This window comes from Scyliorhinus torazame, chromosome 25, assembly GCF_047496885.1.
Source record: "Scyliorhinus torazame isolate Kashiwa2021f chromosome 25, sScyTor2.1, whole genome shotgun sequence".
Taxonomy (NCBI): Eukaryota; Metazoa; Chordata; class Chondrichthyes; order Carcharhiniformes; family Scyliorhinidae; genus Scyliorhinus; species Scyliorhinus torazame.
Window position 1 is genome coordinate 43645178 of NC_092731.1, and position 25129 is coordinate 43670306.

At 45.1% G+C, this 25129-nt stretch overlaps 8 non-coding genes across 8 annotated transcripts; all 8 read right to left on the minus strand.

Moving 5' to 3' along the window:
- Positions 1-354: 354 nt before the first annotated feature.
- On the minus strand, positions 355-426 carry trnad-guc (transfer RNA aspartic acid (anticodon GUC)). The gene has a single exon. It is a non-coding gene; the product is annotated as a tRNA-Asp (tRNA).
- Positions 427-4407: 3981 nt separating this feature from the next.
- Positions 4408-4481, minus strand: trnad-guc (transfer RNA aspartic acid (anticodon GUC)). Its single transcript has one exon. It is a non-coding gene; the product is annotated as a tRNA-Asp (tRNA).
- Positions 4482-8497: 4016 nt separating this feature from the next.
- Positions 8498-8569, minus strand: trnad-guc (transfer RNA aspartic acid (anticodon GUC)). Its single transcript has one exon. It is a non-coding gene; the product is annotated as a tRNA-Asp (tRNA).
- Positions 8570-14131: 5562 nt separating this feature from the next.
- On the minus strand, positions 14132-14203 carry trnad-guc (transfer RNA aspartic acid (anticodon GUC)). The gene has a single exon. It is a non-coding gene; the product is annotated as a tRNA-Asp (tRNA).
- A 4020-nt stretch (positions 14204-18223) lies between these two features.
- Positions 18224-18295, minus strand: trnad-guc (transfer RNA aspartic acid (anticodon GUC)). Its single transcript has one exon. It is a non-coding gene; the product is annotated as a tRNA-Asp (tRNA).
- Positions 18296-21886: 3591 nt separating this feature from the next.
- On the minus strand, positions 21887-21958 carry trnad-guc (transfer RNA aspartic acid (anticodon GUC)). Its single transcript has one exon. It is a non-coding gene; the product is annotated as a tRNA-Asp (tRNA).
- Positions 21959-23250: 1292 nt separating this feature from the next.
- Positions 23251-23322, minus strand: trnad-guc (transfer RNA aspartic acid (anticodon GUC)). The gene has a single exon. It is a non-coding gene; the product is annotated as a tRNA-Asp (tRNA).
- Positions 23323-24614: 1292 nt separating this feature from the next.
- On the minus strand, positions 24615-24686 carry trnad-auc (transfer RNA aspartic acid (anticodon AUC)). The gene has a single exon. It is a non-coding gene; the product is annotated as a tRNA-Asp (tRNA).
- Between the last annotated feature and the right edge of the window lie 443 nt (positions 24687-25129).

A 25129-nucleotide genomic window follows, 5' to 3' on the forward strand; every position in this document is an offset into this window, starting at 1 on the left:
CACTGTCCGATCCTGCTTGATTGTCTTATTATTCACGAGTTGGTTGAGTTGACCGTTGGAGAAATCTCTTTGAATTGTATCGTTTTTGCGAGTGCATATCGTGTGCGACAAATGGCGCATGTTGAAGGCAGCGTTTTTCTTTTACAGGGGCAAATATGGGAAATGAAGAAGGTAATGTGTCCGTTTCGCTGACCCACGCATTGCACAGAAATATTGGTGCGGGCGGTTTTGATGAGCGGTCTCAATTCCGCCCTGTTGATTGCATCTTTGGGGCGGTGTGCCTTGGCGGATTCGACAGCCGATGTACCAATTCTAAAAAATTGTTCCCAATTTTTCTCTGGTAAGGTACAAACACTCCCCGTTGGGGAATTGAACCCCAGTCTCCCGCGTGACAGGCGGGGATACTAACCACTATACTAACAAGGAACTTCAATTTTGCGACCCCCGCTTGGCCAACTGAGGGTTTCTGCGCCTCTGAATTCACTCCATTTACTGAAGATGCTCTATTTGTCTGTGAAATCAGTAAAATCGCGGCAAATCAATACCATGTGGAAAGGAAGATCGTCCCATGTTAATTTTGGAAGACTGGATGCAGGATCACCCAAACACTTCCGCGTGTATTGATCTGTAAATATTGAGGCGGTTGTTCACTTCAGACCCTGACATCTGCAGGCGGGCTAATGGCAGCAATATTCACGCGATCAGTTCCAGTGGCATGAGATTCCGCAAAAATTATATCGGAAATTATGTTTGGCTCCATGTAAAGTAAAAACGATTTCAATTAACCAGTTGCCTAAACAGGGCCACTACTTATATAGTCAGCAAGCAACATTATACATCAGACTTTTGTGCAAATGAGGAGATGTGTATTTTTGCTTTTCCCAGAAAACACATTGAATTAAAATGTCTTGTTCACCATCAGGACACAGTATGAAGAGAGATGGGATCGGCAGGTTCCAAAATCACGAATCACGTCGACGCTGGTTACATTCGTGTCAGAAGTGTGTCGGCCCAGGGCACAGTGTCTGAGGGACTGGGTCTGCGTGGGGCAATTATGATATTCAGTACACTGTCAATGAGATTTTGTTCCCCTTTACTTCGTAATAATAGACAGAGTAGTGAAGCAAAGAAGACATGAAAGACAAATTCAGGAACCACGGTTCAGAAGGGTCCACTATGCGTCACTTTACAAGACATTTCTTGGAATGAGGCTGATGCGTGTTGAGGGATGATCCCGTTCGTCAAATTTATACATTTTGTGTCCAGTTTTTGCATTTTCATCGCGGTTCGAAGGCCGTTGTTTAATATCGCGGGGTGCAGGTCATCTGTATCGGCGAATCTGTTCCTAACCAGTAGCTGCGAGTCACTGTCCGATCCTGCTTGATTGTCTTATTATTCACGAGTTGGTTGAGTTGACCGTTGGAGAAATCTCTTTGAATTGTATCGTTTTTGCGAGTGCATATCGTGTGCGACAAATGGCGCACGTTGAAGGCAGCGTATTTCTTTTACAGGGGCAAATGTGGGAAATGAAGAAGGTATGTGTCCGGTTCGCTGACCCACGCGTTGCACAAAAATATTGGCGTGGGCGGTTTTGATGAGCGGTCTCAATTCCGCCCTGTTGATTGCATCTCTGGGGCGCTGTGCCTTGGCGGTTTCGACAGGCGATGTACCAATTGTAAAAAAGGATTTCCAATTTTTTTCTGGTAAGCTACAAACTCTCCCCGGTCTCCCGCGTGACAGGCGGGGATACGAACCACTATACTAACGAGGAAATTAGGTTTGATGAGCCACGCTTGGCCAACTGAGGGTTTCTGCACCTCTGAAATCACTCCATTGACTGAAGATGCTCTATTTGTCTGTGAAATCAGTAAAATAACGGCAACTCAATGCCATGTGGAAAGGAAGATCGTCCCATGTTAATTTTGGAAGACTGGATGCAGGATCACCCAAACTCTTCCGCGTGTATTGAGCTGTAAATATTGAGGCGGGTGTTCACTTCAGACCCTGACATCTGCAGGCGGGCTAATGGCAGCAATATCCACGCGATCAGTTCCAGTGGCATGAGATTCCGCAGAAATTTGATCGGAAATTATATTTGGCTCCATGTAAATTAAAAACTATTTCAATTAACCAGTTGCCTAAAGAGGGCCACAACTTATATAGTCTGCAAGCAACATTATACATCAGACTTTTGTGCAAATCAGGAGATGTGTATTTTTGCTTTTCGCAGAAAACACATTGAATTAAACTGTCTTGTTCACCATCACGACACAGCATGAAGAGAGGTGGGATCGGCAGGTTCCAAAATCACGAATCACGTCGACGGTGGTTACATTTGTGTCAGAAGTGTGTCGGCCCAGGGCACAGTGTTTGCGGGACTGGGTCTGCGTGGGGCAATTATGATATTCAGTACACTGTCAATGAGATTTCGCCTCCCTTTACTTCGTAATAATAGACAGAGTAGTGAAGCAAAGAAGACATGAAAGACAAATTCAGGAACCACGGTTCAGAAGGGTCCATTATGCGTCACTTTACAAGACATTTCTTGGAATGAGGCTGATGCGTGTTGAGAGATGATCCGGTTCATCAAATTTATACATTTTGCGTACAGTTTTTGCATTTTCATCGCGGTTCGAAGGCCGTTGTTTAATATCGCGGGGTGCAGGTCATCTGTATCGGCGAATCTGTTCCTAACCAGTAGCTGCGAGTCACTGTCCGATCCTGCCTGAGTTGGTTGAGTTGAGCGTTGGAGAAATCTCTTTGAATTGTATCGCTTTTGCGAGTGCATATCGTGTGCGACAAATGGCGCATGTTGAAGGCAGTGTTTTTCTTTTACTGGGGCAAATGAGGGAAATGAAGAAGGTAATGTGTCCGTTTCGCTGACCCACGCATTGCACAGAAATATTGGTGCGGGCGGTTTTGATGAGCGGTCTCAATTCCGCACTGTTGATTGCATCTCTGGGGCGGTGTGCCTTGGCGGATTCGACAGCCGATGTACCAATTCTAAAAAAAAATGACCAATTTATTTCTGGCAAAGAACAAACTCTCCTCCTCGGGGAATTGAATCCCGGTCTCCCGCGTGACAGGTGGGGATACTAACCACTATACTAACGAGGAACTTTGAATTTGTGAGCCCCGCTTGGCCAACTGAGGGTTTCTGCGTCTCTGAAATCACTCCATTGACTGAAGATGCTCGATTTGTCTGTGAAATCAGTAAAATCGCGGCAACTCAATACCATGTGGAAAGGAAGATCGTCCCATGTTAATTTTGGAAGACTGGTTGCAGGATCACCCAAACTCTTCCGCGTGTATTGAGCTGTACATATTGAGGCGGTTCTTCACTTCAGACCCTGACATCTGCAGGCGGGCTAATGGCAGCAATATTCACGCGATCAGTTCCAGTGGCATGAGATTCCGTAAAAATTATATCGAAAATTATGTTTGGCTCCATGTAAAGTAAAAACGATTTCAATTAACCAGTTGCCTAAACAGGGCCACTACTTATATAGTCAGCAAGCAACATTATACATCAGACTTTTGTGCAAATCAGGAGATGTGTATTGTTGCTTTTCCCAGAAAACACATTGAATTAAACTGTCTTGTTCACCATCACGACACAGTATGAAGAGAGATGGGATCGGCAGGTTCCAAAATCACGAATCACGTCGACGCTGGTTACATTCGTGTCAGAAGTGTGTCGGCCAAGGGCACAGTGTCTGAGGGAATGGGTCTGCGTGGGGCAATTATGATATTCAGTACACTGTCAATGAGATTTCGTTCCCCTTCACTTCGTAATAATAGACAGAGTAGTGAAGCAAAGAAGACATGAAAGACAAATTCAGGAACCACGGTTCAGAAGGGTCCACTATGCGTCACTTTACAAGACATTTCTTGGAATGAGGCTGATGCGTGTTGGGAGATGATCCGGTTCATCAAATTTATACATTTTGTGTCCAGTTTTTGCATTTTCATCGCGATTCGAAGGCCGTTGTTTAATATCGCGGGGTGCAGGTCATCTGTATCGGCGAATCTGTTCCTAACCAGTCGCTGAGAGTCACTGTCCGATCCTGCTTGATTGTCTTATTATTCACGAGTTGGTTGAGTTGACCGTTGGCGAAATCTCTTATAATTGTATCATTTTTGCGAGTGCATATCGTGTGCGACAAATGGCGCATGTTGAAGGCAGCGTTTTTCTTTTACAGGGGCAAATATGGGAAATGAAGAAGGTAATGTGTCCGTTTCGCTGACCCATGCATTGCACAGATATATTGGTGCGGGCGGTTTTGATGAGCGGTCTCAATTCCGCACTGTTGATTGCATCTCTGGGGCGGTGTGTCTTGGCGGATTCGACAGCCGATGTACCAATTCTAAAAAATCATTCCCAATTTTTTTCTGGTAAGGGACAAACTCTGCCCGTCGGGGAATTGAACCCCGGTCTCCCGCGTGACAGGCGGGGATACTAACCACTATACTAACGAGGAACTGCGGTTTGGTGAGACATGCTTGGCCAACTGAGGGTTTCTGCGCTTCTGAAATCACTCCATTTACTGAAGATGCTTGATTTGTCTGTGAAATCAGTAAAATCACGGCAACTCAATACCATGTGGAAAGGAAGATCGTCCCATGTTAATTTTGGAAGACTGGATGCAGGATCACCCAAACACTTCCGCGTGTATTGAGCTGTAAATATTGAGGCGGTTGTTCACTTCAGACCCTGACATCTGCAGGCGGGCTAATGGCAGCAATATTCACGCGATCAGTTCCAGTGGCATGAGATTCCGCAAAAATTATATCGGAAATTATGTTTGGCTCCATGTAAAGTAAAAACGATTTCAATTAACCAGTTGCCTAAACAGGGCCACTACTTATATAGTCAGCAAGCAACATTATACATCAGACTTTTGTGCAAATCAGGAGATGTGATTTTTGCTTTTCCCAGAAAACACATTGAATTAAACTGTCTTGTTCACCATCACGACACAGTATGAAGAGAGATGGGATCGGCAGGTTCCAAAATCACGAATCACGTCGACGATGGTTACATTTGTGTCAGAAGTGTGTCGGCCCAGCGCACAGTGTCTGAGGGACTGGGTCTGCGTGGGGCAATTATGATATTCAGTACACTGTCAATGAGATTTTGTTCCCCTTTACTTCGGAATAATAGACAAGAGTAGTGAAGCAAAGAAGACATGAAAGACAAATTCAGGAACCACGGTTCAGAAGGGTCCACTATGCGTCACTTTACAAGACATTTCTTGGAATGAGGCTGATGCGTGTTGAGAGATGATCCGGTTCATCAAATTTATACATTTTGTGTCCAGTTTTTGCATTTTCATCGCGGTTCGAAGGCCGTTGTTTAATATCGCGGGGTGCAGGTCATCTGTATCGGCGAATCTGTTCCTAACCAGTAGCTGCGAGTCACTGTCCGATCCTGCTTGATTGTCTTATTATTCACGAGTTGGTTGAGTTGACCGTTGGAGAAATCTCTTTGAATTGTATCGTTTTTGCGAGTGCATATCGTGTGCGACAAATGGCGCCTGTTGAAGGCAGCGTTTTTCTTTTACAGGGGCAAATATGGGAAATGAAGAAGGTAATGTGTACGTTTCGCTGACCCACGCATTGCACAGAAATATTGATGTGGGCGGTTTTGATGAGCAGTCTCAATTCCGCACTGTTGATTGCATCTCTGGGGCGGTGTGTCTTGGGGGATTCGACAGCCGATGTACCAATTCTAAAAAATCACTCGCAATTTTTTTCTGGTAAGGTACAAACTCTCCCAGTCGGGGAATTGAACCCCGGACTCCCGCGTGACAGGCGGGGATACTAACCGCTATACTAACGAGGAACTACGGTTTGGCGGGACACGCTTGGCCAACTGAGGGTTTCTGCGCTTCTGAAATCACTCCATTTACTGAAGATGCTCGATTTGTCTGTGAAATCAGTAAAATCACGGCAACTCAATACCATGTGGAAAGGAAGATCGTCCCATGTTAATTTTGGAAGACTGGATGCAGGATCACCCAAACACTTCCGCGTGTATTGAGCTGTAAATATTGAGGCGGTTGTTCACTTCAGACCCTGACATCTGCAGGCGGGCTAATGGCAGCAATATTCACGCGATCAGTTCTTAGTGGCATGAGATTCCGCAAAAATTATATCGGAAATTATGTTTGGCTCCATGTAAAGTAAAAACGATTTCAATTAACCAGTTGCCTAAACAAGGCCACTACTTATATAGTCAGCAAGCAACATTATACATCAGACTTTTGTGCAAATCCGGAGATGTGTATTGTTGCTTTTCCCAGAAAACACATTGAATTAAACTGTCTTGTTCACCATCACGACACAGTATGAAGAGAGATGGGATCGGCAGGTTCCAAAATCACGAATCACGTCGACGGTGGTTACATTCGTGTCAGAAGTGTGTCGGCCCAGGGCACAGTGTCTGAGGGACTGGGTCTGCGTGGGGCAATTATGATATTCAGTACACTGTCAATGAGATTTCGTTCCCCTTTTCTTCGTAATAATAGACAGAGTAGTGAAGCAAAGAAGACATGAAAGACAAATTCAGGAACCACGGTTCAGAAGGGTCCACTATGCGTCACTTTACAAGACATTTCTTGGAATGAGGCTGATGCGTGTTGAGAGATGATCCGGTTCATCAGATTTATACATTTTTTGTCCAGTTTCTGCATTTTCATCGCGGTTCGAAGGCCGTTGTTTAATATCGCGGGGTGCAGGTCATCTGTATCGGCGAATCTGTTCCTAACCAGTAGCTGCGAGTCACTGTCCGATCCTGCTTGATTGTCTTATTGTTCACGAGTTGGTTGAGTTGACCGTTGGAGAAATCTCTTTGAATTGTATCGTTTTTGCAAGTGCATATCGTGTGCGACAAATGACGCATGTTGAAGGCAGCGTTTTTCTTTTACCGGGGCAAATAAGGGAAATGAAGAAGGTAATGTGTCTGTTTCGCTGACCCACGCATTGCACAGAAATATTTGTGCGGGCGGTTTTGATGAGCGGTCTCAATTCCGCACTGTTCATTTCATCTCTGGGGCGGTGTGCCTTGGCGGATTCGACAGCCGATGTACCAATTCTAAAAAATCATCCCTAATTTTTTTCTAGTAAGGTACAAACTCTCCCCGTCGGGGAATTGAATATCTCCCGCGTGACAGGCGGGGATACTAACCACTATACTAACGAGGAAGTTCGGTTTGGTGAGCCACGCTGGGCCAACTGAGGGTTTCTGCGCCTCTGAAATCACTCCATTTACTGAAGATGCTCGATTTGTCTGTGAAATCAGTAAAATCGCGGCAACTCAATACCATGTGGAAAGGAAGATCGTCCCATGTTAATTTTGGAAGACTGGATGCAGGATCACCCAAACTCTTCCGCGTGTATTGAGCTGTAAATATTGAGGCGGTTCTTCACTTCAGACCCTGACATCTGCAGGCGGGCTAATGGCAGCAATATTCACACGATCAGTTCCAGTGGCATGAGATTCCACAAAAATTATATCAGAAATTATGTTTGGCTCCATGTAAAGTAAAAATATTTCAATTAACCAGTTGCATAAACAGGGCCACTTCTTATATAGTCAGCAAGCAACATTATACATCAGACTTTTGTGCAAATCAGGAGATGTGTATTTTTGCTTTTCCCAGAAAACACATTGAAATAAACTGTCTTGTTCACCATCACGACACATTATGAAGAGAGATGGGATCGGCAGGTTCCAAAATCACGAATCACGTTGACGATGGTTACATTCGTGTCAGAAGTGTGTCGACCCATGGCACAGTGTCTGAGGGACTGGGTCTGCGTGGGGCAATTATGATATTCAGTACACTGTCAATGAGATTTTGTTCCCCTTTACTTCGGAATAATAGACAGAGTAGTGAAGCAAAGAAGACATGAAAGACAAATTCAGGAACCACGGTTCAGAAGGGTCCACTATGCGTCACTTTACAAGACATTTCTTGGAATGAGGCTGATGCGTGTTGAGAGATGATCCGGTTCATCAGATTTATACATTTTTTGTCCAGTTTCTGCATTTTCATCGCGGTTCGAAGGCCGTTGTTTAATATCGCGGGGTGCAGGTCATCTGTATCGGCGAATCTGTTCCTAACCAGTAGCTGCGAGTCACTGTCCGCTCCTGCTTGATTGTCTTATTGTTCACGAGTTGGTTGAGTTGACCGTTGGTGAAATCTCTTTGAATTGTATCGTTTTTGCGAGTGCATAACGTGTGCGACAAATGGCGCATGTTGAAGGCAGCGTTTTTCTTTTACAGGGGCAAATAAGGGAAATGAAGAAGGTAATGTGTCTGTTTCGCCGACCCACGCATTGCACAGAAATATTGGTGCGGGCGGTTTTGAAGAGCGGTCTCAATTCCGCACTGTTGATTGCATCTCTGGGGCGGTGTGCCTTGGCGGATTCGACAGCCGATGTACCAATTCTAAAAAATCACTCCCAATTTCTTTCTGGTAAGGTATAAACTCTCCCCGTCGGGGAATTGAACCCCGGTCACCCGCGTGACAGGCGGGGATACTAACCACTATACTAACGAGGAACTTCGATTTGGCGAGCCACGCTTGGCCAACTGAGGGTTTCTGCGCATCTGAAATCACTCCATTTACTGAAGATGCTCGATTTGTCTGTGAAATCAGTAAAATCGCGGCAACTCAATACCATGTGGAAAGGAAGATCGTCCCATGTTAATTTTGGAAGACTGGATGCAGGATCACCCAAACACTTCCGCGTGTATTGAGCTGTAAATATTGAGGCGGTTCTTCACTTCAGACCCTGACATCTGCAGGCGGGCTAATGGCAGCAATATTCACGCGATCAGTTCCAGTGGCATGAGATTCCGCAAAAATTATATCGGAAATTATTTTTGGCTCCATGTAAAGTAAAAATGATTTCAATTAACCAGTTGCCTAAACAGGGCCACTACTTATATAGTCAGCAAGCAACATGATACATCAGACTTTTGTGCAAATCAGGAGATGTGTATTTTTGCTTTTCCCAGAAAACACATTGAATTAAACGGTCTTGTTCACCATCACGACACAGTATGAAGAGAGATGGGATTGGCAGGTTCCAAAATCACGAATCACGTCGACGATGGTTACATTCGTGTCAGAAGTGTGTCAGCCCAGGGCACAGTGTCTGAGGGACTGGGTCTGCGTGGGGCAATTATGATATTCAGTACACTGTCAATGAGATTTCGTTCCCCTTTACTTCGTAATAATAGACAGAGTAGTGAAGCAAAGAAGTCATGAAAGACAAATTCAGGAAGCACGGTTCAGAAGGGTCCACTATGCGTCACTTTACAAGACATTTCTTGGAATGAGGCTGATGCGTGTTGAGAGATGATCCGGTTCATCAAATTTATACATTTTGTGCCCAGTTTTTGCATTTTCATCGCGGTTCGAAGACCGTTGTTTAATATCGCGGGGTGCAGGTCATCTGTATCGGCGAATCTGTTCCTAACCAGTAGCTGAGAGTCACTGTCCGATCCTGCTTCATTGTCTTATTATTCACGAGTTGGTTGAGTTGACCGTTGGAGAAATCTCTTTGAATTGTATCGTTTTTGCGAGTGCATATCGTGTGCGACAAATGGCGCATGTTGAAGGCAGCGTTTTTCTTTTACGGGGCAAATATGGGAAATGAAGAAGGTAATGTGTCCGCTTCGCTGACCCACGCATTGCACAGAAATATTGGTGCGGGCGGTTTTGATGAGCGGTCTCAATTCCGCACTGTTGATTGCATCTCTGGGGCGGTGTGCCTTGGCGGATTCGACAGCCGATGTACCAATTCTAAAAAATCATTCACAACTTTTTTCTGGTAAGGTACAAACTCTCCCCGTCGGGGAATTGAACCCCGGTCTCTGGCGTGACAGGCGGGGATACTAACCACTATACTAACGAGGCACTTCGGTTTGGCGAGACACGCTTGGCCAACTGAGGGTTTCTGCGCCTCTGAAATCACTCCATTTACTGAAGATGCTCGATTTGTCTGTGAAATCAGTAAAATCGCGGCAACTCAATACCATGTAGAAAGGAAGATCGTCCCATGTTAATTTTGGAAGACTGGATGCAGGATCACCCAAACACTTCCGCGTGTATTGAGCTGTAAATATTGAGGCGGTTCTTCACTTCAGACCCTGACATCTGCAGGCGGGCTAATGGCAGCAATATTCACGCGATCAGTTCCAGTGGCATGAGATTCCGCAAAAATTATATCGGAAATTATGTTTGGCTCCATGTAAAGTAAAAACAATTTCAATTAACCAGTTGCCTAAACAGGGCCGCTACTTATATAGTCAGCAAGCAACATTATACATCAGACTTTTGTACAAATCAGGAGATGTGTATTTTTGCTTTTCCCAGAAAACACATTGAATTCAACTGTCTTGTTCACCATCACGACACAGTATGAAGAGAGATGGGATCGGCAGGTTCCAAAATCACGAATCACGTCGACGGTGGTTACATTCGTGTCAGAAGTGTGTCGGCCCAGGGCACAGTGTCTGAGGGACTGGGTCTGCGTGGGGCAATTATGATATTCAGTACACTGTCAATGAGATTTTGTTCCCCTTTACTTCGTAATAATAGACAGAGTAGTGAAGCAAAGAAGACATGAAAGACAAATTCAGGAACCACGGTTCAGAAGGGTCCACTATGCGTCACTTTACAAGACATTTCTTGGAATGAGGCTGATGCGTGTTGAGAGATGATCCGGTTCATCAAATTTATACATTTTGTGTCCAGTTTTTGCATTTTCATCGCGGTTCGAAGGCCGTTGTTTAATATCGCGGGGTGCAGGTCATCTGTATCGGCGAATCTGTTCCTAACCAGTAGCTGCGAGTCACTGTCCGATCCTGCTTCATTGTCTTATTATTCACGAGTTGGTTGAGTTGACCGTTGGAGAAATCTCTTTGAATTGTATCGTTTTTGCGAGTGCATATCGTGTGCGACAAATGGCGCATGTTGAAGGCAGCGTTTTTCTTTTACGGGGCAAATATGGGAAATGAAGAAGGTAATGTGTCCGTTTCGCTGACCCACGCATTGCACAGAAATATTGGTGCGGGCGGTTTTGATGAGCGGTCTCAATTCCGCACTGTTGATTGCATCTCTGGGGCGGTGTGCCTTGGCGGATTCGACAGCCGATGTACCTATTCTAAAAAATCATTCCCCATTTTTTCCTGGTAAGGTACAAACTCTCCACGTCGTGGAATTGAACCCCGGTCTCCCGCGTGACAGGCGGGGATACTAACCACTATACTAACGAGGAACTTCGGTTTGGCCAGACACGCTTGGCCAACTGAGGGTTTCTGCGCCTCTGAAATCACTCCATTTACTGAAGATGCTCGATTTGTCTGTGAAATCAGTAAAATCGCGGCAACTCAATACCATGTGGAAAGGAAGATCGTCCCGTGTTAATTTTGGAAGACTGGACGCAGGATCACCCAAACACTTCCGCGTGTATTGAGCTGTAAATATTGAGGCGGTTGTTCACTTCAGACCCTGACATCTTCAGGCGGGCTAATGGCAGCAATATTCACGCGATCAGTTCCAGTGCCATGAGATTCCGCAAAAATTATATCGCAAATTATGTTTGGCTCCATGTAAAGTAAAAACCATTTCAATTAACCAGTTGCCTAAACAGGGCCACTACTTAGACAGTCAGCAAGCAACATCATACATCAGACTTTTGTGCAAATCAGGAGATGTGATTCATGCGATTATTCATGCGATCAGTTCCAGTGGCATGAGATTCCGCAAAAATTATATCGGAAATTATGTTTGGCTCCATGTAAAGGAAAAACGATTTCAATTAACCACTTGCCTAAACAGGGCCCCTACTTATATAGTCAGCAAGCAACATTAGACTTTAGTGCAAATCAGGAGATGCGTATTTTTGCTTTTCCCAGAAAACACATTGAATTAAACTGTCTTGTTCACCATCACGACACAGTATGAAGAGAGATGGGGTCCGCAGGCTCCAAAATCACGAATCACGTCGACGGTGGTTACATTCGTGTCAGAAGTGTGTCGGCCCAGGGCGCAGTGTCTGCGGGACTGGGTCTGCGTGGGGCAATTATGATATTCAGTACACTGTCAATGAGATTTCGTTCCCCTTTACTTCGTAACAATAGACAGAGTAGTGAAGCAAAGAAGACATGAAAGACAAATTCAGGAACCACGGTTCAGAAGGGTCCACTATGCGTCACTTTACAAGACATTTCTTGGAATGAGGCTGATGCCTGTTGAGAGATGATCCGGTTCATCAAATTTATACATTTTGTGTCCAGTTTTTGCATTTTCATCGCGCTTCGAAGGCCGTTGTTTAATATCGCGGGGCGCAGGTCATCTGTATCGGCGAATCTGTTCCTAACCAGTAGCTGCGAGTCACTGTCCGATCCTGCTTGATTGTCTTATTATTCACGAGTTGGTTGAGTTGACCGTTGGCGAAATCTCTTTGAATTGTATCGTTTTTGCGAGTGCATATCGTGTGCGACAAATGGCGCATGTTGAAGGCAGCGTTTTTCTTTTACAGGGGCAAATATGGGAAATGAAGAAGGTAATGTGTCCGTTTCGCTGACCCACGCATTGCACAGAAATATTGGTGCGGGCGGTTTTGATGAGCGGTCTCAATTCCGCACTGTTCATTGCATCTCTGGGGCGGTGTGCCTTGGCGGATTCGACAGCCGATGTACCAATTCTAAAAAATCATTCTCAATTTTTTTCTTGTAAGGTAAAACTCTCCCCGTCGGGGAATTGAACCCCAGTCTCCCACGTGACAGGCAGGGATACTAACCACTATACTAACGAGGAACTTTGCTTTCGCGTGACACGCTTGGCCAACTGAGGGTTTCTGCGCCTTTGAAATCACTCCATTTACTGAAGATTCTCGATTTGTCTGTGAAATCAGTAAAATCGCGGCAACTCAATACCATGTGGAAAGGAAGATCGTCCCATGTTAATTTTGGAAGACTGGATGCAGGATCACCCAAACACTTCCGCGTGTAGTGAGCTGTAAATATTGAGGCGGTTGTTCACTACAGACCCTGACATCTGCAGGCGGGCTAATGGCAGCAATATTCACGCGATCAGTTCCAGTAGCATGAGATTCCGCAAAAATTAGATCGGAAATTATGTTTGGCTCCATGTAAAGTAAAAACAATTTCAATTAACCAGTTGCCTAAACAGGGCCACTACTTATATAGTCAGCAAGCAACATTATACATCAGACTTTTGTGCAAATCAGGAGATGTGTATTTTTGCTTTTCCCAGAAAACACATTGAATTAAACTGTCTTGTTCACCATCTAGACACAGTATGAAGAGAGATGGGATCGGCAGGCTCCAAAATCACGAATCACGTCGACGGTGGTTACATTCGTGTCAGACGTGTGTCGGCCCAGGGCACAGTGTCTGAGGGACTGGGTCTGCGTGGGGCAATTATGATATTCAGGACACTGTCAATGAGATTTCGTTCCCCTTTACTTCGTAATAATAGACAGAGTAGTGAAGCAAAGAAGACATGAAAGACAAATTCAGGAACCACGGTTCAGAAGGGTCCACTATGCGTCACTTTACAAGACATTCCTTGGAATGAGGCTGATGCGTGTTGAGAGATGATCCGGTTCATCAAATTTATACATTTTGTGTCCAGTTTTTGCATTTTCATCGCGGTTCGAAGGCCGTTGTTTAATATCGCGGGGTGCAGGTCATCTGTATCGGCGAATCTGTTCCTAACCAGTAGCTGAGAGTCACTGTCCGATCCTGCTTGATTGTCTTATTATTCACGAGTTGGTTGAGTTGACCGTTGGAGAAATCTCTTTTAATTGTATCATTTTTGCGAGTGCACATCGTGTGCGACAAATGGCGCATGTTGAAGGCAGCGTTTTTCTTTTACAGGGGCAAATATGGGAAATGAAGAAGGTAATGTGTCCGTTTCGCTGACCCACGCATTGCACAGAAATATTGGTGCGGGCGGTTTTGATGAGCGGTCTCAATTCCGCACTGTTGATTGCATCTCTGGGGCGGTGTGCCTTGGCGGATTCGACAGCCGATGTACCAATTCTAAAAAATCATTGCCAATTTTTTTCTGGTAAGGTACAAACTCTCCCCGTCGGGGAATTGAACCCCGGTCTCCCGCGTGACAGGCAGGGATACTAACCACTATACTAACGAGGAATTTGGGTTTGGCGAGACACGCTTGGCCAACTGAGGGTTTCTGCGCCTCTGAAATCACTCCATTTACTGAAGATGCTCGATTTGTCTGTGAAATCAGTAAAATCGCGGCAACTCAATACCATGTGGAAAGGAAGATCGTCCCATGTTAATTTTGGAAGACTGGATGCAGGATCACCCAAACACTTCCGCGTGTATTGAGCTTTAAATATTGAGGCGGTTGTTCACTTCAGACCCTGACATCTGCAGGCGGGCTAATGGCAGCAATATTCACGCGATCAGTTCCAGTGGCATGAGATTCCGCAAAAATTATATCGGAAATTATGTTTGGCTCCATGTAAAGTAAAAACAATTTCAATTAACCAGTTGCCTAAACAGGGCCACTACTTATTGAGTCAGCAAGCAACATTATACATCAGACTTTTGTGCAAATCAGGAGATGTGTATTTTTGCTTTTCCCAGAAAACACATTGAATTAAACTGTCTTGTTCACCATCACGACACAGTATGAAGAGAGATGGGATCGTCAGGTTCCAAAATCACGAATCACGTCGACGGTGGTTACATTCGTGTCAGAAGTGTGTCGGCCCAGGGCACAGTGTCTGAGGGACTGGGTCTGCGTGGGGCAATTATGATATTCAGTACACTGTCAATGAGATTTCGTTCCCCTTCACTTCGTAATAATAGACAGAGTAGTGAAGCAAAGAAGACATGAAAGACAAATTCAGGAACCACGGTTCAGAAGGGTCCACTATGCGTCACTTTACAAGACATTTCTTGGAATGAGGCTGATGCGTGTTGAGAGATGATCCGGTTCATCAAATTTATACATTTTGCGTACAGTTTTTGCATTTTCATCGCGGTTCGAAGGCCGTTGTTTAATATCGCGGGGTGCAGGTCATCTGTATCGGCGAATCTGTTCCTAACCAGTAGCTGCGAGTCACTGTCCGATCCTGCTTGATTGTCTTATTATTCACGAGTTGGTTGAGTTGACCGTTGGAGAAATCTCTTTTAATTGTATCGTTTTTGCGAGTGCATATCGTGTGCGACAAATGGCGCATGTTGAAGGCAGCGTTTTTCTTTTACAGGGGCAAATATGGGAAATGAAGAAGGTAATGTGTCCGTTTCACTGACCCACGCATTGCACAGAAATATTGGTGTGGGCGGTTTTAATGAGCGGTCTCAATTCCGCACTGTTGATTGCATCTCTGGGGCGGTGTGCCTTGGCTGATTCGACAGCCGATGTACCAATTCGAAAAAATCATTCCCAATTTTTTTCTGGTAAGGTACAAACTCTCCCCGTCGGGGAATTGAACCCTGGTCTCCCGCGTGACAAGCGGGGATACTAACCACTAAAATAACGAGGAACTTCAGTATTGCGAGACACGCTTGGCCAACTGAGGGTTTCTGCGCCTCTGAAATCACTCCATTTACTGAAGATGCTCGATTTGTCTGTGAAATCAGTAAAATCGCGGCAACTCTATGCCATGTGGAAAGGAAGATCGTCCCATGTTAATTTTGGAAGACTGGATGCAGGATCACCCAAACACTTCCGCGTGTATTGAGCTGTAAATATTGAGGTGGTTGTTCACTTCAGACCCTGACATCTGCAGGCGGGCTAATGGCAGCAATATTCACGCGATCAGTTCCAGTGGCATGAGATTCCGCAAAAATTAGATCCGGAATTATGTTTGGCTCCATATAAAGTAAAAACGATTTCAATTAACCAGTTGCCTAAACAGGGCCACTACTTATATAGTCAGCTAGCAACATTATACATCAGACTTTTGTGCAAATCAGGAGATGTGTATTTTTGCTTTTCCCAGAAAACACATTGAATTAAACGGTCTTGTTCACCATCACGACACAGTATGAAGAGAGATGGGATCGGCAGTTTCCAAAATCACGAATCACGTCGACGCTGGTTACATTCGTGTCAGAAGTGTGTCGGCCCAGGGCACAGTGTCTGAGGGACTGGGTCTGCGTGGGGCAATTATGATATTCAGTACACTGTCAATGAGATTTCGTTCCCCTTTACTTCGTAATAATAGGCAGAGTAGTGAAGCAAAGAAGACATGAAAGACAAATTCAGGAACCACGGTTCAGAAGGGTCCACTATGCGTCACTTTACAAGACATTTCTTGGAATGAGGCTGATGCGTGTTGAGAGATGATCCGGTTCAGCAAATTTATACATTTTGTGTACAGTTTTTGCATTTTCATCGCGGTTCGAAGGCCGTTGTTTAATATCGCGGGGTGCAGGTCATCTGTATCGGCGAATGTGTTCCTAACCAGTAGCTGCGAGTCACTGTCCGATCCTGCTTGATTGTCTTATTATTCACGAGTTGGTTGAGTTGACCGTTGGAGAAATCTCTTTGAATTGTATCATTTTTGCGAGTGCATATCGTGTGCGACAAATGGCGCATGTTGAAGGCAGCGTTTTTCTTTTACAGGGGCAAATATGGGAAATGAAGAAGGTAATGTGTCCGCTTCGCTGACCCATGCATTGCACAGAAATATTGGTGCAGGCGGTTTTGATGAGCGGTCTCAATTCCGCACTGTTGATTGCATCTCTGGGGCGGTGTGTCTTGGCGGATTCGACAGCCGTTGTACCAATTCTAAAAAATCATTCCCAATTTTTTTCTGGTAAGGTACAAACCCTCCCCGTCGGGGAATTGAACCCCGGTCTCCCACGTGACAGGCGGGGATACTAACCACTATACTAACGACGAACTTCGGTTTGGCCAGATACGCTTGGCCAACTGAGGGTTTCTGCGCTTCTGAAATCACTCCATTTACTGAAGATGCTCGATTTGTCTGTGAAATCAGTAAAATCGCGGCAACTCAATACCATGTGGAAAGGAAGATCGTCCCATGTTAATTTTGGAAGACTGGATGCAGGATCACCCAAACACTTCCGCGTGTATTGAGCTGTAAATATTGAGGCGGTTGTTCACTTCAGACCCTGACATCTGCAGGCGGGCTAATGGCAGCAATATTCACGCGATCAGTTCCAGTGGCATGAGATTCCGCAAAAATTATATCGGAAATTATGTTTGACTCCATGTAAAGTAAAAACGATTTCAATTAACCAGTTGCCTAAACAGGGCCACTACTTATATTGTCAGCAAGCAACATTATACATCAGACTTTTGTGCAAATCAGGAGATGTGTATTTTTGCTTTTCCCAGAAAACACATTGAATTAAACTGTCTTGTTCACCATCACGACACAGTATGAAGAGAGATGGGATCGGCAGGTTCCAAAATCACGAATCACGTCGACGATGGTTACATTCGTGTCAGAAGTGTGTCGGCCCAGCGCACAGTGTCTGAGGGGCTGGGTCTGCGTGGGGCAATTATGATATTCAGTACACTGTCAATGAGATTTCGTACCCCTTTACTTCGTAATAATGGACAGAGTAGTGAAGCAAAGAAGACATGAAAGACAAATTCAGGAACCACGGTTCAGAAGGGTCCACTATGCGTCACTTTACAAGACATTTCTTGGAATGAGGCTGATGCGAGTTGGGAGATGATCCAGTTCATCAAATTTATACATTTTGTGTCCAGTTTTTGCATTTTCATCGCGGTTCGAAGGCCGTTGTTTAATATCTCGGGGTGCAGGTCATCTGTATCGGCGAATCTGTTCCTAACCAGTAGCTGCGAGTCACTGTCCGATCCTGCTTGATTGTCTTATTATTCACGAGTTGGTTGAGTTGACCGTTGGAGAAATCTCTTTGAATTGTATCGTTTTTGCGAGTGCATATCGTGTGCGACAAACGGCGCATGTTGAAGGCAGCGTTTTTCTTTTACAGGGGCAAATATGGGAAATGAAGAAGGTAATGCGTGCGTTTCACTGACCCACGCATTGCACAGAAATATTGATGCGGGCGGTTTTGATGAGCGGTCTCAATTCCGCACTTTTGATTGCATCTCTGGGGCGGTGTGCCTTGGCGGATTCGACAGCCGATGTACCAATTCTAAAAAACCATTTTCAATTTTGTTCTGGTAAGGTACAAACTCTCCCCGTCGGGGAATTGAACCCCGGTCTCCCACGTGACAGGCGGGGATACTAACCACTATACTAACGAGGAACTCCGATTCGGTGTGCCATGCTTGGCCAACTGAGGGTTTCTGCGCCTCTGAAATCACTCCATTTACTGAAGATGCTCGATTTGTCTGTGAAATCAGTAAAATCGCGGCAACTCAATACCATGTGGAAAGGAAGATCGTCCCATGTTAATTTTGGAAGACTGGATGCAGGATCACCCAAACACTTCCACGTGTATTGAGCTGTAAATATTGAGGCTGTTGTTCACTTCAGACCCTGACATCTGCAGGTGGGCTAATGGCAGCAATATTCACACGATCAGTTCCAGTGGCATGAAATTTGGCAAAAATTAGATCGGAAATTATGTTTGGCTCCATATAAAGTAAAAACGATTTCAATTAACCTGTTGCCTAAACAGGGCCACTACTTATATAGTCAGCAAGCAACATTATACATCAGACTTTTGTGCAAATGAGGAGATGTGTATTTTTGCTTTTCCCAGAAAACACATTGAATTAAACTGTCTTGTTCACGATCACGACACAGTATGAAGAGAGATGGGATCGGCAGGTTCCAAAATCACGAATCACGTCGACGCTGGTTACATTCGTATCAGAAGTGTGTCGGCCCAGGGCACAGTGTCTGAGGGACTGGGTCTGCGTGGGGCAATTATGATATTCAGTACACTGTCAATGAGATTTTGTTCCCCTTTACTTCGTAATAATAGACAGAGTAGTGAAGCAAAGAAGACATAGAACATAGAACAATACAGCGCAGTACAGGCCCTTCGGCCCACGATGTTGCACCGAAACAAAAGCCATCCAACCTACACTATGCCATTATCATCCATATGTTTATCCAATAAACTTTTAAATGCCCTCAATGTTGGCGAGTTCACCACTGTAGCAGGTAGGGCATTCCACGGCCTCACTACTCTTTGCGTAAAGAACCTACCTCTGACCTCTGTCCTATATCTATTACCCCTCAGTTTAAAGTTATGTCCCCTCGTGCCAGCCATATCCATCCGCGGGAGAAGGCTCTCACTGTCCACCCTATCCAACCCCCTGATCATTTTGTATGCCTCTATTAAGTCTCCTCTCAACCTTCTTCTCTCCAACGAAAACAACCTCAAGTCCATCAGCCTTTCCTCATAAGATTTTCCCTCCATACCAGGCAACATCCTGGTAAATCTCCTCTGCACCCGCTACAAAGCCTCCACGTCCTTCCTATAATGCGGTGACCAGAACTGTACGCAATACTCCAAATGCGGCCGTACCAGAGTTCTGTACAGCTGCAACATGACCTCCCGACTCCGGAACTCAATCCCTCTACCAATAAAGGCCAACACTCCATAGGCCTTCTTCAAAACCCTATCAACCTGGGTGGCAACTTTCAGGGATCTATGTACATGGACACCTAGATCCCTCTGCTCATCCACACTTTCAAGAACTTTACCATTAGCCAAATATTCCGCATTCCTGTTATTCCTTCCAAAGTGAATCACCTCACACTTCTCTACATTAAACTCCATTTGCCACCTCTCGGCCCAGCTCTGCAGCTTATCTATATCCCTCTGTAATCTGCTACATCCTTCCACACTATCGACAACACCACCGACTTTAGTATCGTCTGCAAATTTACTCACCCACCCTTCTGCGCCTTCCTCTAGGTCATTGATAAAAATGACAAACAGCAACGGCCCCAGAACAGATCCTTGTGGTACTCCACTTGTGACTGTACTCCATTCTGAACATTTCCCATCAACCACCATCCTCTGTCTTCTTTCAGCTAGCCAATTTCTGATCCACATCTCTAAATCACCCTCAATCCCCAGCCTCCGTATTTTTTGCAATAGCCTACCGTGGGGAACCTTATCAAACGCTTTGCTGAAATCCATATACACCACATCAACTGCTCTACCCTCGTCTACCTGTTCAGTCACCTTCTCAAAGAACTCAATAAGGTTTGTGAGGCATGACCTACCCTTCACAAAGCCATGCTGACTATCCCTGATCATATTATTCCTATCTAGATGATTATAAATCTTGTCTCTTATAATCCCCTCCAAGACTTTACCCACTACAGACGTGAGGCTCACCGGCCTATAGTTGCCGGGGTTGTCTCTGCTCCCCTTTTTGAACAAAGGGACCACATTTGCTGTCCTCCAGTCCTCTGGCACTATTCCTGTAGCCAATGATGACATAAAAATCAAAGCCAAAGGTCCAGCAATCTCTTCCCTGGCCTCCCATAGAATCCTAGGATAAATCCCATCAGGTCCCGGGGACTTATCTATTTTCAGCCTGTCCAGAATTGCCAACACCTCTTCCCTACGTACCTCAATGCCTATTATTATTCTATTAGCCTGGGGCTCAGCATTCTCCTCCACAACATTATCTTTTTCCTGAGTGAATACTGACGAAAAATATTCATTTAGTATCTCGCCTATCTCTTCAGAGTCCACACACAATTTCCCATCCCTGTCCTTGACTGGTCCTACTCTTTCCCTAGTCATTCGCTTATTCCTGACATACCTATAGAAAGCTTTTGGGTTTTCCTTGATCCTTCCTGCCAAATACTTCTCATGTCCCCTCCTTGCTCGTCTTAGCTCTCTCTTTAGATCCTTCCTCGCTACCTTGTAACTATCCATCGCCCCAACCGAAACTTCACACTTCATCTTCACATAGGCCTCCTTCTTCCTCTTAACAAGAGATTCCACTTCCTTGGTAAACCACGGTTCCCTCGCTCGACGCCTTCCTCCCTGTCTGACCGGTACATACTTATCAAGAACACGCAGTAGCTGATCCTTGAACAAGCCCCACTTATCCAGTGTGCCCAACACTTGCAGCCTACTTCTCCACCTTATCCCCCCCAAGTCACGTCTAATGGCATCATAATTGCCCTTCCCCCAGCTATAACTCTTGCCCTGCGGTGTATACTTATCCCTTCCCATCATTAACGTAAACGTCACCGAATTGTGGTCACTGTCTCCAAAGTGCTCTCCTACCTCCAAATCCAACACCTGGCCTGGTTCATTACCCAAAACCAAATCCATGAAAGACAAATTCAGGAACCACGGTTCAGAAGGGTCCACTATGCGTCACTTTACAAGACATTTCTTGGAATGAGGCTGATGCGTGTTGGGAGATGATCCGGTTCATCAAATTTATACATTTTGTGTCCAGTTTTTGCATTTTCATCGCGGTTCGAAGGCCGTTGTTTAATATCGCGGGGTGCAGGTCATCTGTATCGGCGAATGTGTTCCTAACCAGTAGCTGAGAGTCACTGTCCGATCCTGCTTGATTGTCTTATTATTCACGAGTTGGTTGAGTTTACCGTTGGAGAAATCTCTTTGAATTGTATCATTTTTGCGAGTGCATATCGTGTGCGACAAATGGCGCATGTTGAAGGCAGCGTTTTTCTTTTACAGGGGCAAATATGGGAAATGAAGAAGGTAATGTGTCCGTTTCGCTGACCCATGCATTGCACAGAAATATTGGTGCAGGCGGTTTTGATGAGCGGTCTCAATTCCGCACTGTTGATTGCATCTCTGGGGCGGTGTGTCTTGGCGGATTCGACAGCCGATGTACCAATTCTAAAAAATCATACCCAATTTTTTTCTGGTAAGGTACAAACTCTCCCCGTCGGGGAATTGAACCCCGGTCTCCCGCGTGACAGGCGGGTATACTAACCACTATACTAACGAGGAACGTCGGTTTGGCGAGACACGCTTGGCCAACTGAGGGTTTCTGCGCCTCTGAAATCACTCCATTTACTGAAGATGCTCGATTTGTCTGTGAAATCAGTAAAATCGCGGCAACTCAATACCATGTGGAAAGGAAGATCGTCCCATGTTAATTTTGGAAGACTGGATGCAGGATCACCCAAACACTTCCGCGTGTATAGAGCTGTAAATATTGAGGCGGTTGTTCACTTCAGACCCTGACATCTGCAGGCGGGCGAATGGCAGCAATATTCACGCGATCAGTTCCAGTGGCATGAGATTCCGCAAAAATTATATCGGAAATTATGTTTGGCTCCATGTAAAGTAAAAACAATTTCAATTAACCAGTTGCCTAAACAGGGCCACTACTTATATAGTCAGCAAGCAACATTATACATCAGACTTTTGTGCAAAACAGGAGATGTGTATTTTTGCTTTTCCCAGAAAACACATTGAATTAAACTGTCTTGTTCACCATCACGACACAGTATGAAGAGAGATGGGATCGGCAGGTTCCAAAATCACGAATCACGTCGACGGTGGTTACATTCGTGTCAGAAGTGTGTCGGCCCAGGGCACAGTGTCTGAGGGACTGGGTCTGCGTGGGGCAATTATGATATTCAGTCCACTGTCAATGAGATTTCGTTCCCCTTTACTTCGTAATAATAGACAGAGTAGTGAAGCAAAGAAGACATGAAAGACAAATTCAGGAACCACGGTTCAGAAGGGTCCACTATGCGTCACTTTACAAGACATTTCTTGGAATGAGGCTGATGCGTGTTGGGAGATGATCCGGTTCATCAAATTTATACATTTTGTGTCCAGTTTTTGCATTTTCATCGCGGTTCGAAGGCCGTTGTTTAATATCGCGGGGTGCAGGTCATCTGTATCGGCGAATGTGTTCCTAACCAGTAGCTGAGAGTCACTGTCCGATCCTGCTTGATTGTCTTATTATTCACGAGTTGGTTGAGTTGACCGGTGGAGAAATCTCTTTGAATTGTATCATTTTTGCGAGTGCATATCGTGTGCGACAAATGGCGCATGTTGAAGGCAGCGTTTTTCTTTTACAGGGGCAAATATGGGAAATGAAGAAGGTAATGTGTCCGCTTCGCTGACCCATGCATTGCACAGAAATATTGGTGCAGGCGGTTTTGATGAGCGGTCTCAATTCCGCACTGTTGATTGCATCTCTGGGGCGATGTGTCTTGGCGGATTCGACAGCCGATGTACCAATTCTAAAAAATCATTCCCAATTTTTTTCTGGTAAGGTACAAACTCTCCCCGTCGGGGAATTGAACCCCGGTCTCCCGCGTGACAGGCGGGGATACTAACCACTATACTAACGAGGAACTTCGGTTTGGCACGATACGCTTGGCCAACTGAGGGTTTCTGCGCTTCTGAAATCACTCCATTTACTGAAGATGCTCGATTTGTCTGTGAAATCAGTAAAATCGCGGCAACTCAATACCATGTGGAAAGGAAGATCGTCCCATGTTAATTTTGGAAGACTGGATGCAGGATCACCCAAACACTTCCGCGTGTATTGAGCTGTAAATATTGAGGCGGTTGTTCACTTCAGACCCTGACATCTGCAGGCGGGCTAATGGCAGCAATATTCACGCGATCAGTTCCAGTGGCATGAGATTCCGCAAAAATTATATCGGAAATTATGTTTGGCTCCATGTAAAGTAAAAACGATTTCAATTAACCAGTTGCCTAAACAGGGCCACTACTTATATAGTCAGCAAGCAACATTATACATCAGACTTTTGTGCAAATCAGGAGATGTGTATTTTTGCTTTTCCCAGAAAACACATTGAATTAAACTGTCTTGTTCACCATCCCGACACAGTATGAAGAGAGATGGGATCGGCAGGTTCCAAAATCACGAATCACGTCGACGATGGTTACATTCGTGTCAGAAGAGTGTCGGCCCAGCGCACAGTGTCTGAGGGACTGGGTCTGCGTGGGGCAATTATGATATTCAGTACACTGTCAATGAGATTTCGTTCCCCTTTACTTCGTAATAATAGACAGAGTAGTGAAGCAAAGAAGACATGAAAGACAAATTCAGGAACCACGGTTCAGAAGGGTCCACTATGCGTCACTTTACAAGACATTTCTTGGAATGAGGCTGATGCGTGTTGGGAGATGATCCGGTTCATCAAATTTATACATTTTGTGTCCAGTTTTTGCATTTTCATCGCGGTTCGAAGGCCGTTGTTTAATATCGCGGGGTGCAGGTCATCTGTATCGGCGAATGTGTTCCTAACCAGTAGCTGAGAGTCACTGTCCGATCCTGCTTGATTGTCTTATTATTCACGAGTTGGTTGAGTTGACCGGTGGAGAAATCTCTTTGAATTGTATCATTTTTGCGAGTGCATATCGTGTGCGACAAATGGCGCATGTTGAAGGCAGCGTTTTTCTTTTACAGGGGCAACTATGGGAAATGAAGAAGGTAATGTGTCCGCTTCGCTGACCCATGCATTGCACAGAAATATTGGTGCGGGCGGTTTTGATGAGCGGTCTCAATTCCACACTGTTGATTGCATCTCTGGGGCGATGTGTCTTGGCGGATTCGACAGCCGATGTACCAATTCTAAAAAATCGTTCCCAATTTTTTTCTGGTAAGGTACAAACTCTCCCCGTCGGGGAATTGAACCCCGGTCTCCCGCATGATAGGCGGGGATACTAACCACTATACTAACGAGGAACTTCGGTTTGGCATGATACGCTTGGCCAACTGAGGGTTTCTGCGCTTCTGAAATCACTCCATTTACTGAAGATGCTCGATTTGTCTGTGAAATCAGTAAAATCGCGGCAACTCAATACCATGTGGAAAGGAAGATCGTCCCATGTTAATTTTGGAAGACTGGATGCAGGATCACCCAAACACTTCCACGTGTATTGAGCTGTAAATATTGAGGCGGTTGTTCACTTCAGACCCTGACATCTGCAGGCGGGCTAATGGCAGCAATATTCACGCGATCAGTTCCAGTGGCATGAGATTCCGCAAAAATTATATCGGAAATTATGTTTGGCTCCATGTAAAGTAAAAACGATTTCAATTAACCAGTTGCCTAAACAGGGCCACTACTTATATAGTCAGCAAGCAACATTATACATCAGACTTTTGTGCAAATCAGGAGATGTGTA